General features: G+C 40.6%; 1 long non-coding RNA gene across 1 annotated transcript in view; it reads right to left on the minus strand.

The window, feature by feature from the left end:
* The window catches only part of LOC149748034 (uncharacterized), a 72,012-nt gene that overhangs the window by 29,521 nt on the left and 29,351 nt on the right, over nucleotides 1-13,140 (minus strand). Inside the window, exon 1 of the long non-coding RNA XR_016394980.1 lies at nucleotides 1-13,140. This exon is cut by the window's right edge and continues 29,351 nt beyond it. This is a non-coding gene — a long non-coding RNA (uncharacterized LOC149748034).

Raw genomic sequence — 13,140 nt, forward strand, 5'->3', positions numbered from 1 at the left:
TTTTTTTATAATCTTCTCCTTCTTTACACATAGATTTCTATTTTTTGTTTCCGAATGTACTGCTTAAAATAAAAAATATTCTTCTAGACACTCTGTGATCTTGACTACTGCAATTCTTTTTTAATTTCAGCCTGCGAAGATCAAAAGAATATTTGTTTTCATTTTTGCCATGACAATATAGACCTCATATCTCTCGAATGCTTCCCTCATAACTTCTCTGTATAATAAATTGAAAATTCACTCATAATATCCATATGAGTTCCTCCTAATATCTTATTTACTCTTCTACCCATAACACTCACTTTCTATCCTTTTTTTTCCTTGTTTTTTTTTTTCTGGTGGGGGGTGGTATTGGTTTGGTTTCAGTTTTGTTTTAGTGATTAGTAAAAGTTTATTGTGCACACACCAAAAAACAGTTTGCAACCTGGTAATGCTCAAACCAAAACATGTAATAAGGCTCAGGAGTATACTGGGGTTTTTTGGTTTTGTTTTAGATTATACACCCATATTCACTCTTTAGTTGACATCCTACTAGATGTCAACTAGTAGGTGTCAGATGTAGGTGTAAGTAATCTTTTTTTAAATTTATTTATTTTATTTATCTATTTTTGGCTGCGTTGGGTCTTTGTTGCTGTGAGCGGGCTTTCTCTAGTTGCAGCGAGCGGGGGCTACTCTTCATTGTGGTGTGCGGGCTTCTCATTGTGGTGGCTTCTCTTGTTGCGAAGCACGGACTCTAGGTGCGCGGGCTTCAGTAGTTGTGGTGCATGGGCTCAGTAGTTGTGGCGCACGGGTCTCAGCTGCTCCGTGGCATGTGGGATCTTCCCGGACCAGGGTTCGAACCTGTGTCCCCTGCATTGGCAGGTGGATTCTTAACCACTGTGCCACCAGGGAAGCCCCAGTAATCTTTTTCTTAAAGTTATACTTAACATACAATGTTATACTAGTTTCAGGTGTACGACACAGTGATTCAATATTTTTATACATTATGAAATAATCACTACAATAAGTCCAGTTACCATCCGTCACCATACAACGCTACAATATTATTGACTATATTCCTTATGTGTAGATTACATCCCTGTGACTTATTTTACAGCTGAAAGTTTAAGTTTTTAATATATTATTCCACCCAACCTATTGCTAAATGAGTTAGTGTATTCATATCCATTCACTCTAAACAGTTTAATCTGTTATCGATGACCAGAGTCTAAACAATTAAGCAAATCTAAACTCATTACTAAATTTAGAATAAAACCAAGTGGACTGATCACCAGAAGACAACATTTCTATACGAAACTGTAAATTCCAGAAAGGCAATAACCCTGTGGTGTTGCTAACTTTTGTATTCTGGGTGGTTAGCAAACTTTCTGGCACATAGATGACGTTCAACAAGTATTTGTAGAATGAATGAATTCTGGAAAGTGAATACTATCATTTTCCTCATTTTACTGATGAGATCACATCATTACTAAGTGGGAAAGCCAAGATCCAAAGGCAAGTGGAGAACTCTGGAGTTTACATTCTTAATTACTACGCAATTCTGCCTCTCTTAGCAATAGAAGATAGGCATTGAAAAGTCCCATTCTTTCAATCCCTCGTCTGGGAGGATCCCACATGCCACGGAGCAACTAAGCCTGTGCGCCACAACTACTGAGCTTGGGCTCTAGAGCCCGCGAGCCACAACTACTGAAGCCCACGTGCCTAGAGCCCGTCCTCTGCAACAAGAGAAGCCACCTCAATGAGAAGCCACAACAAAGCCCAGGCACCACAACAAAGATTAGCCCCCCGCTCACCGCAACTAGAGAAAGTCCACTCGCAGCAATGAAGACCCAACGCAGCCAAAAATAAATAAGTAAATAAATTTAGAAAAAAAAAGTCCCATTTTTAAAATGTGGCTCTGTTAAATATATGAGAAATTAACTAACAGCCTAGAAAAAGAAGAAAAGAATTTTACACCATTATATGAAGATTTTTTAAAAAGTAATATAATATTCTCACACAATCTCATTCAAGCATGGAAAACATAGCCAGAATATTAAATATTTAGATCTTGGAAAATCATTAACATACAATTTCTGCTGTAGCATTTACTTTTACCCAAATGTCAAAGCCTTGTAATCACAGGCTTGCAAAAACAATAAAAGAATGGAAGGGTCCTCTCCTAAGGGTATAAAAGATTGAGATCAATATTATGCTTTTACTGCTTGGTTTGCGCGTCAGAAGAAACACGTGAGAAAAATGCCAAAGAAACACAACGGAGGTCGGCACACTCACCAGACGGCTGGATTCATCTCTGATATCATCTCTGCCATTAAGTCTTAAGTTTTCTCTCTAGAAAATCTGTATAGCTAATTTTTATTTTAAAAGCTCAAATTATCTTTCATACCCTAGGTTGGGTTGAAGATTGCATAATGATCCATTATGTACTGTTAGTCAAGAGTCTAGTATCAGTTAGTTGCTTCCAAATATCCATGGCTTCTAAGCCTTGACATTACTCTGTACAAATGATATGTTTGGTCAGGAAGGAAAGCCCCCGAAGGTGACGACCTACGAAGTCAGCAGGAATCCCTACAGAGAAGACACACAAAACCAGTTATTGTTCCAGTAGCCTGGTTTCATGTGGATTTAGTTCCAGATTTGAAAGTCTTTTCAATGATGAAATTCTAGGGCTCTGGCACAGGATCTCATGGGACATAAGTGCCCCCTGCTGAAGTTCAGCCATAGGGAGTGGAAGCTTGGGGAGTACATTACTGAGCCCTGATGAGAGTCTCCGTAATTGTGCACAACCGTGCACAACCATGGAGCTTAGCTGAACCGCCCCACACACCCAAAAAGAATGGATAAATAAAAATCCAATTTCATTTTCTTAAGAGTTAATGAGATGATTTTAAATGCGTTTATTTTATTTATTTACTTTTGGCTGTGTTGGGTCTTCTTTGCTGCCCGTGGGCTTTCTCTAGTTGCAGCGAGTGGGGGCTGCTCTTCATTGTGGTGCGTGGGCTTCTCATTGCAGCGGCTTCTCTCGTTGTGGAGCATGGGCTCTAGGCGCGCGGGCTTCAATAGTTGTGGCACAGGGCTCAGTAGTTGTGGCTCGCGGGCTCTAGAGCGCAGACTCAGTAGCTGTGGCGCACGGGCTTAGTTGCTCCACGGCATGTGGGATCTTCCCGGACCAGGGCTCGAACTCATGTCCCCTGCATTGGCAGGCAGATTCTGAACCACTGCGCCACCAGGGAAGTCCCTAAATGCATTTTTTAACCCCATGATGAGTATCAAGTACAGAAAATCTTCACAGATTTAACAAAACAATTTGAAAATTAGTTGAAATATATCTTTTTTCTTATGAAAAAATGCTGGCATTTTAAACAAAAAAAGTGGAAGGTCGCAAAGCAAATGGTTACCTATTTAAAAGAGCAAACTGTTTCTAAATACCATAGAATAATTTACATAAAAGTAATATAACTATACTGTAAGTAGAAGGTATCACTGGTTTTATTAATTTGGTTACTATATTCATTTTATCCAAATCAGTGGAGATTTACTATTATTGTTTACTCATTCTGTATATATTAAAATATCTCTGGCTTAATATGACTGCCATTGCTAACACTGTCACTTTGCACTTTAAATATTATTTATATATTATAAATATTATCTTATACATTATATGATATACTATGTCACCATTTTTATGTTCTTTTTATGTGACCAGGATGATCATTAATTGGGAGGGTCACCTAACTCCCAGGCTGTATCTCTGGGAAATAAGAAAATGGTTAATAAAGGACAGTGGAGCATGGTATCCCTGTCATAGACAGGGAAGGAGTCAAGTCTAATAGAACTACTACATTCAGAAGCTACGTTATGGCCAAGGAATAGAACAGGTCATTTTCCTTTGTCACTAGATCAACATTTCTTTTACCACCCAGTGTGATCAGTGAAACAGAGATGAATGCCCAGACCAATCTAACAATGAAAAGCCAGAGTTCAGGGGCAGCTTCTTTAAAAGACAGATTGCCACAGTAAAGAAAAAAAGTTATAGGGCTTCCCTGGTGGTGCAGTGGTTGAGAGTCTGCCTGCCGATGCAGGGGACACGGGTTCATGCCCCGGTCCGGGAGGATCCCACATGCCACAGAGCGGCTGGGCCCGTGAGCCATGGCCGCTGAGCCTGCGCGTCCGGAGCCTGTGCTCCGCAACGGGAGAGGCCACAACAGTGAGAGGCCTGCGTACCACAAAAAAAAAAAGAAAGAAAAAAGTTATAAAGAAGAAAAGGTCCTTACCAAGAAACCCTGTAGCCTTCCATTGATCACCATGCAATGTGTATGACCCTCTTGAAATCGTTTTTGCCCTGGTTCCTTGTCTAAATACACTGAAGTACTAGTCAGCAGCTATATCCTGAGCACTAAGTGATGACTTCTGAATCCCTGAAAACCGACTGCTTTCTACTTTGCCTAAGTATCGATCTTACAGCCTCCATGAGCACAATTAGAACAGAATGTTCAATCAATTTTCCTATTAACTCAAGGCTAAGACACTGTAAAACTTGGTGTGTGAGCTCCCGACACACATGATGGTGGAGTCTGGCTCACCACCTCTACTTAAAGAATGTAGGCGGTGATTTCCTCAAAAGGGCTTGTCAGCAGGTTATGCATCCCTCTGGCCCAACACACAAAGGTGTAGAGGAAGGAAGTGCTTCTACCCCCCACCAACCAGACTAAATGAGGAGGCTTCAGAGTCACACCAGGAGAGCTATCCCGGTGTCTCCTGAAAGTTAGGTGACATGGGCTGTTGTATCTGACTCACACTGGAAAAAATTTAAACATGAACTCTTGATTCCCCTGAGAGCAGCGTGAGGAAAGAAGACTATAATGGAGTTAACTGTTCTCTCCTCAATGGTGGGACAAAAGTGTATGTATTCTGAAGACCAAATATGGATTCTGTCGAAGAGAGCTGAGCTTTAATCCTCTTTATATGAACCCTGAATATAAAGGTCGCCTGCAAGGGTGCCGTGACACCCCCAGGGAGAATCCGAGGAGCCTCTGGAAGTCAGAGGTTGGGGAGGAAACTGTAAATGACTGACTGTTGGAGACACCACTGTGTCAGGGACCTGCAGATGGACAAGCCACAGCTGTGGGGCACTCCTAGTTACTCATAAAACCTCACCATGAGCCAGTATTGGCATGTCTGCCACAGCAGAGATAGTGGAGAGCCGAGAGAGCTCGGGAAGACCTTTCCAGTGTGTATATTTTTCCCACCCATCCCTTCCCAACTCCAGAGAATCCTGAAGCAGCCTAGTAAATGAGGAAGGAGTGCCAGAACGGGGAAGAAGGGGGAAAGAGAGCACCCAAACCCACCTTTCCATTTCAGAGTTTTAGCCGGAACTGAGATGAGCTGAATGAGATGAGAAATTAAAGCTTATGTATTGAACTGAAGGAGACTGTTTAATTCCCTGGGAATGATACTTACATCACATGAAAAGCTATGGAATCAGCCTCAATTTCACCCAAGGGAAGGGAAGAACGATTCAGCAGAATGGGATTAAAGGGACAGGAATGGGAAAGAATGCATTTGCTTTCCGCTTGCTTCCTATCAAATCCAATTCATTTAATAAAGTGCTACATCTTGTTTATGCACACATTCTGTGATGAGTACTTTGGGCTAAAAATTACATTTCTATAAATAATAATAACAATGATGCCTTATGTTTATGTTGATAGCTTATAAGAGTTAGACATTGTGCTATAAAAATATACAAGTATTTTTACAAGCCTTATCTCCTTTGATCTTAGCAATCACATTAAGAAACTCATTCAGGGCTTCCCTGGTGGTGCAGTGGTTAAGAATCCGCCTGCCAATGCAGGGGACACGGGTTTGTGCCCCGGTCCGGGAAGATCCCACATGCCGCGGAGCGGCTAGGCCCGTAAGCCGCAACTACTGAGCCTGCGCGTCTGGAGGCTGCGCTCCGCAACGGGAGAGGCCGCGACAGTGAGAGGCCCGCGCACCGTGATGAAGAGTGGCCCCCGCTCGCTGCAGCTGGAGAAAGTCCTCGCACAGAAACGCAGACCCAACACTGCCAAAAATAAATATAAAATAAATAAATTAATTAAAAAAAAAAAAAAGAAACTCATTCAGTCTGTTTTACAGTTAAGGAAACTAGGGCCTTAGTTAAATAACTTGCCCAAGATCACACAGCTAGAAAATGGTGAAGGCGGGACCTGAACTCAGACGGCTTGTCTCCAAAGCCCAAATTCTTAATTACTAGGCATCTCTGGTAAAACACTGGACTAGATATTATATAACAAAATAGTTAATGTCAGAAATGTCTATGCCCATATCCATTTTATCATATTATTTTCCATTTATATATTAAAAAATTCTCACATATTCCATGTTTTTATCTAAGTGGCATGAGTGAAGTTAAAAGGCAGCACTGTCCAAAAGAATTTTCTGCAATGAAAGAAATGCTCTGTAGCTGTGCTGTCCCATACAGTAGTCACCAGCCACATGTGACTGTCAAGCACTTAAGTGTGACTTAAGTGCAATTGAGGAACAGAATTTTTAATTCAATTTGGGTTTTTTTTGTCCTTTTTTGGTTTTTAATTTTTTGCGGTACGCGGGACCCTCACTGTTGTGGCCTCTCCTGTTGCGGGGCTCCGGACGCGCAGGCTCAGCGGTCATGGCTCATGGGCCCAGCTGCTCCGCGGCATGTGGGATCCTCCTGGACCGGGGCACGAACCTGCGTCCCCTGCATCGGCAGGCGGACTCTCAACCACTGCGCCACCAGGGAAGCCCTTGTTTTTAATTACATAACTTCAATTTTAAATGGACATATGTGGCTAGTGGCACAACATTGGAATAGTCACAATTAATACGGCAGGTGTCTGTCATTGGCAGAGCCAGGTATACTATGTATCATGGGCCATAATGGAGACTCTAGGTTACCTGAAGGAGAAAGCTCAAGATCAAGGAAGAGCTAGGTGACTCACTGAGCCAGAAAATCTCCCAATGAAATCTACCTAAAGTCTGACATAATGCTGAAGCTTCAAAGGTTCCTTTGGATTAAAAAGTTTCTATAAATTTGGGGATGTTCAAGCCGAAGAATGTTTTTACACCACCAAATTAATTGTCATAAAATACTTTCCTCAGCATTGAAAAAATAAACCCTCACTTCCCAGTGGTTAGACTCAGATCAATGTAAACATTTACTGTCTGAAAATCAAGGCATTTCTCCCAACAGCTAGAACATTATAATCATTCTGGGCAACATTTTAAGAAAGACATTGTGAAAACGATTCTGAGGACAACAGGATGAAGAAGGGTCTGGAAAGATGGTCATATGAGAGAACATGGGGTTATTAGCCAAGAAAAGAGAAGATGCCGAGCTTGTATGGGTGCCGCCCTCAAGCAATTGAATGCTTGTCATGTAGGAGGAGGCCTCACGTTACTCTGCTCTATTCCACAGGGTAGAACTAAGGTCACACAGAAGAATTTAAGGAGAGATCAGGTGGCCCCAATGTCAGCAAAAGCAGGAAGCTCAGCTGTTCAGCAGGAGAATCTGCTATTTACAAAGTGATGCACTCCAGCCACTAGTTATGTTGAAGCAGATTCTGGAAACTTTTTAATTCCAAAATTTGAATTTATAGTTAACGTAGAGTCCATACCTCTCAAAAGAACTTAAAGAGAAGTTGTCACAGCGGCCTTGAGAATGCAAAGGCCTGGGTTAGCCATTCCTTTTTGTTTAAAAAAAATGAGGATGTTTAGTGAATACTTATATATTAGTTACTATAAAATTTAAGTTATATCCATATCTATTCTATGTCTTGTCATCAAAATTTTAGGTTCTATTTAAATATGTGTCCCCAAAAGAGCAAAGCACTGTTCTATAAGATTACATGATTTGATTTAACAGTTCTAAGGGCTATTGATATGTAACTTTGAGATTTTACATCAGTTATAACACATTTGTTGCAGTTTGTAGAAAATTCAGTGTGTTCTAGTAACTTGTAAATTATATTTTTATAGGAGGTAGAGTTTGCTTATCAATCTTGCGGAAATTACCCCAACTAAGATATCACTAATATCAATATATTTCTAGTTAATTCAGTCTATATAAAGTGCTAAGTAAGTCTCTTAGAATTAGCAACATAACTAAAAGCACTCCTCCTTGTAAATATTATTTTGTAAATACAATAAATACTGCTCTGGCAGATTAATTTTAAGATACAGTGCACACATCTCATTTCTTCCAAAATCTTAATTTTTTTTCACATTTTTGTCAGGAATTCTCTCTTCTCCCTTTTCTATTTATTCAATTCCCACCTATAATTCAAGGCCCTATATAAGCCTCTTCTTTACATGAAGCCTTCCAAGATTGCCTCAGTCCAAGGTAAAGTCTTATTCTTTTGAATTTATACTATGGCCATGTCTGAATTACTCTATGCTATGCAGCTCTAATTATATGATTCCTATAACACTCTTTATTCTGTGTTTATTTTCTATTTGAATGTGTTGGCTTATTCCTGTTCCAGCACAGTGTCTTGTATAAAAAGGGACATGGTAAATGATGACTAATTGATTGAGAAAAGTTGGAAAATCCACAGACGGCAGAACTGGCCAAACTAGGAGAAATTTCTATCTCAGTTATCTTTGCTATGTAACAAATTACCCCAAAACTCAGTGGCTTAAACAACCATTTTATTACACTCAAAATTTCTATTGGTCAGGAATTTGGAAAGAGCACAGTGGGGCTGGCTTCTCTGTGTTCCATGATGTCTGAGGTCTCAGCTGGGAAGACCCTAAGGCTGGGGATAATTCAGTGACTGGGGGCTGGAATCATTTGAAGACTCAATTACACGTCTGGTGACTGGGTGAGAATGACTCAGAGATTAAGCCTGCCAACCAGAGTACCTATCTATGTCTTCTCCACGTGATTTGGCTTCTTCACAGCATGGCAGCCTCAGGGGAGTCAGGCTCCCAGCGTGACCAGCCAACCACATGAAAGCTGTATTACTGCTTCTGATCTAGTTTCTGAAGTCACGTGGTGTCCCTCCCTCCATACTCTATTGGTTAAAACACTCACAAGTCCAAGTTAAAACACTCACAAGTCCATTCAGAAGCAAGGGAAGAAAACATAGACCCCATCTCTTGGGAGGAGTGGCAAGGCCATATTATCAAACAAATGGGCTGGGGAAATATTGTTGCAGCCATTTGGAAGGTGAAACCTACAGTCTTTAAAATTCTTTGCAAAATGGAATTTCTGAGTCAGTCCTAGGCTATAATGTACTACACAGTATTTGGATATGCTCAGTCTGTGACCAAATACTCTGGATCAATGAAGTCCACACCAAGGTACAACCTGTTAGTAACAACAGCAATAATAGACACCATTTATTGACACATACTATTAAATACTTATGTGCCTGGAAAGCACTATCTAATTCCATTCTCAAAACAACAGAAAGAGCTTATCATTACCCCCTTTATACCAACAAGAAAATTGCGGCCCCAAAGAGTCAAGTAACTTGCCTAAGGTCTGATATCAGCTAGGTCTGTCTGATTCTGGAGTTCAGCTTCTTAACCCTGAGGGTGTACTACCTCTTTATAGGAATTTGTTCATCTCAAAGGTTCAGAGCCTTTCAACCCTGCAGCTCAATACTAAAGTCTGTCCGAAGAGTGTCACTTTTATCACTGAATCCTCCTGTAGTGTGTTACATTGTGCCTGGTTGTGTGTAGCTTGCACAAACCCTTCTGGGAACTTTGTAAAATTGTTTCTCAGATTGTTTCTCTAACCACAACTTGGTAATAATTGCTTCTAGCATCTGTTTTCATCAGCTCAGAGCATTATTTCTTCCCTTGTTCTTGCCTACAATAGCAGCTGCAAAGCAGCAAGTAAGAACAAATCCACAGATAGCAACTAATATCCCATTAAGAACAACTTTTGTTCCTGTGTTTGGATAATACTGTATGGTTCTCATAACCATCTCTGTAAAAGTCTTATTGCAGGTTTTTCAAAAAGATTTACCTGAGTGCCTGAATGATGGCGTTCTCTAATTTATGGGGCAGAGGAAGGTTCCTGCTGCCACCAGAATTTTTCAGGTTTTTAAAAAAGATTTACAGGTTATTGCAGGTTTTTCAAAAAGATTTACCTGAGTGCCTGAATGATGGCATTTTCTAATTTATGGGGCAGAGGAAGGTTCCTGCTGCTGCCAGAATTTTTCCCATCCAATTAAACACAAATTAGTGAAGCCCGAGATACCCCAAGACCTAATTAAGGAGAAACCACCAAACGGTTGGAAAATAGAATTTCCACACAGATTTCCCTGTAGCTATGCTTATCAATTTGTAAGAAACCAAGTACAAATATTCCACATAGTGATTAAGGGGTCTGAATGAAAATTGCACACACGCATGAAGAGCCCACTTAAATTAATAATGGAGAGTACAACTGAGAATAAGCTGCTACTCATTTGCAACAGCAAAACTAAGCAGGTACTAGAATGAAGTGATTTTTCCCCTGAAAATCAATCATGTTTCATCTCTATTTTCCACATTCTTTTTTGACTTGTGAGACATCTGTCCCTTGTATTGCACAATAGAAAGCCACAAACCACCTAAAGGCATGTGGTCTAGCTTTGAAAGATGCTAATATTCACCATTCAACTAGAATCTCCTAGACTGTTTAATTGGAATTGGCCTTTTTGGTTTAGCATTAGCAGGGAAACAGAGAACTGTCTTTCCTTCAGGCTGAGCACTGGGGAATAGGTGTTCTGAACATCAATTTAAAAGCCAAGAAGCAAGAAAAATATTTCGGGTAACATAATCCCTGCCGGGCTCTACAGAATACAATTACTGAAGTCATCTTGGATAGCTGTGGAGGCAAACACAAAGAGCTTTTAGCAAATACTGGTTCCTGGGTAGATTTTAAACACTCCATTCTAAGGAAATGTGTAGATATATCAAAGTAGAAGGTGCACATCTGGAACATTCAGAAAATAACTGCAATGGAACAAAAAGAAAAGACAACACTGCCTGTGACAGCCACTGAACTACAGCAACCCATGAAATTGAAGAAAGGATTAAAGAGCAATGGGAATCTTTAAGAAATTTAATGAGTAAAAGATACTCAAGTTTCTTAGATTGAACATAAGTGCTAAAAGGAATCTCAAAAGAACACTCTGCCTAGCTTTCTTATTTTATGCTTTATTTTGTTTGATAAGAGAGCAGTAGAGAAACAGTGGATAATGAATAGTACAAATAAGGCTAGCTACAGGTCTCCAAACTCCTTGGCTATTACCCTTCCTATCATATTTCTTAGCATGCATATATTTTTTTATATAAATTTATTTATGTATGTATATTTATTTTTGGTTGTGTTGGGTCTTCGTTTCTGTGCAAGGGCTTTCTCTAGTTGTGGCAAGCGGGGGCCACTCTTCATCGCAGTGCGCGAGCCTCTCACTGTCGCGGCCTCTCTTGTTGCGGAGCACAGGCTCCAGACGCGCAGGCGCAGTAGTTGTGAGTCACGGGCCCAGTTGCTCCACGGCATGTGGGATCTTCCCAGACCAGGGCTCGAACCCGTGTCCCCTGCATTGGCAGGCAGATTCTCAACCACTGCGCCACCAGGGAAGCCCAGCATGCATATTTTGTAGAGTAGCTTACAGTACTGTCATATATGCTATTTCATTATATCTTCACACAATGTAAGATGTCAGAAAAAGCACCAGTGCATTTCAAAGATGATGCATTTACTTAAATGCAATTAGTTATAGAAAGTTTAGTGTCCTAATATTAGATACATAGGTGATGATTCAAATAAGAACGAACCCCAAGCCTCCAGCTTTCCGGTCCTATATTCTTCCTACCAGCTCAGATGTCCCAGGTAGACAGAAATACTTATAACATTCATGTGAGAGCTACACTGGAGATTAAATGACTGTGCCCACTGAACATTACCAAGTACAAATATTTGTGACACTGAATTCTGTACAGTGATACCTTGGAATAATGTTCTTTTATAACAAATTTCTTGTAAAGAAGGCCATGATAGAAAACAAAACAGAGGCGCACAGCAGCAAGATTTCACAGGTAGCAAGATTTAAAACCAACCAACCAACAACTTAATTTTTTTTTGTCCTGACTGTTTTAAGGAAAGTACAGTGATTCAAGTAAGGAAAAGATTGCTCCCTTCATCTTCAGCCAGCACACTTTTTTCCAACTATTCTCTTCATCATTTTCTCTTATTAGAAAAGGAAAGGTTTCATTCATTCATTCATCTGTCCATCTGATCATCCATTCACAGCTGTTTATTGAGCATCTATTCCAAGTTAGTACTATGGGAGGGGTGGGGGATACCATGGACAACAAGACATGCCCAGAAACTCCAACCCAGTGGAAGACATAGACAACAAAACAGCTTGAACAATACAGGGCACTAAGGGCTGTGATGAGAACCCAGCAGGCCTAGGCTGTCTCTAACCCCTATTGGGGAGGTCAGCAAAAAAGCCCCTGGAGAAAATTACTCTAAGCTGAAACCTAAAATCAAGCAGGGTGGGGAATGAGGGGAAAGCTTGTTTGAAGGGGCAAGAGGTATAAAGGGGTGGGAACAAAGGGTTTCCTGTTAAAAGAACTGAAAGAAGATGGTGAAAGAGGAGCAGGGGAAATAGTAACAACAGATGGGATTAGATTGGGAGGCTCTCTGAGTGTCAAAGGCTTAAGGGCAACTGGAGGACAATGAAAGGGTTTAATTAGGGAAGACGTGAATAGATATGAGTTTCAGAAAAAAATCACTCAGGCCAGTTAGGGGACAGTTAGGAGGTTGTTACTGTAACCCAGGTGAGAGATAACCATGCCCTAAAAATAGCTGTACAAAGTTTGACTAGTAGGACAGAACTCAGTAGCTTCAATTCCACACTTTGATTTTACATTATTTATCTCCTGTTGTGGAGGATTTATTCCCTGTTGAAAAATTTAAGACATAATCAAGCAAATGCAGAGGTGTTTAAGGGGCAGAAGCCCACTCCCTTGAATGCCAGTAGCCTGAAGATGATGTGCTGGGGGAGTTTTCTTCACTTTCAACCCTGTTTTCTGCCCATTTCTTGACATAGGGCCCTTTTCCACTGGACTCATTATTTTGACCTCTGCTTTCTG

The sequence above is a fragment of the Delphinapterus leucas genome, chromosome 11, assembly GCF_059928025.1.
Source record: "Delphinapterus leucas isolate spDelLeu-1000000601 "Yukka" chromosome 11, BTC_Dleu_Yukka2, whole genome shotgun sequence".
Classification (NCBI taxonomy): Eukaryota; Metazoa; Chordata; class Mammalia; order Artiodactyla; family Monodontidae; genus Delphinapterus; species Delphinapterus leucas.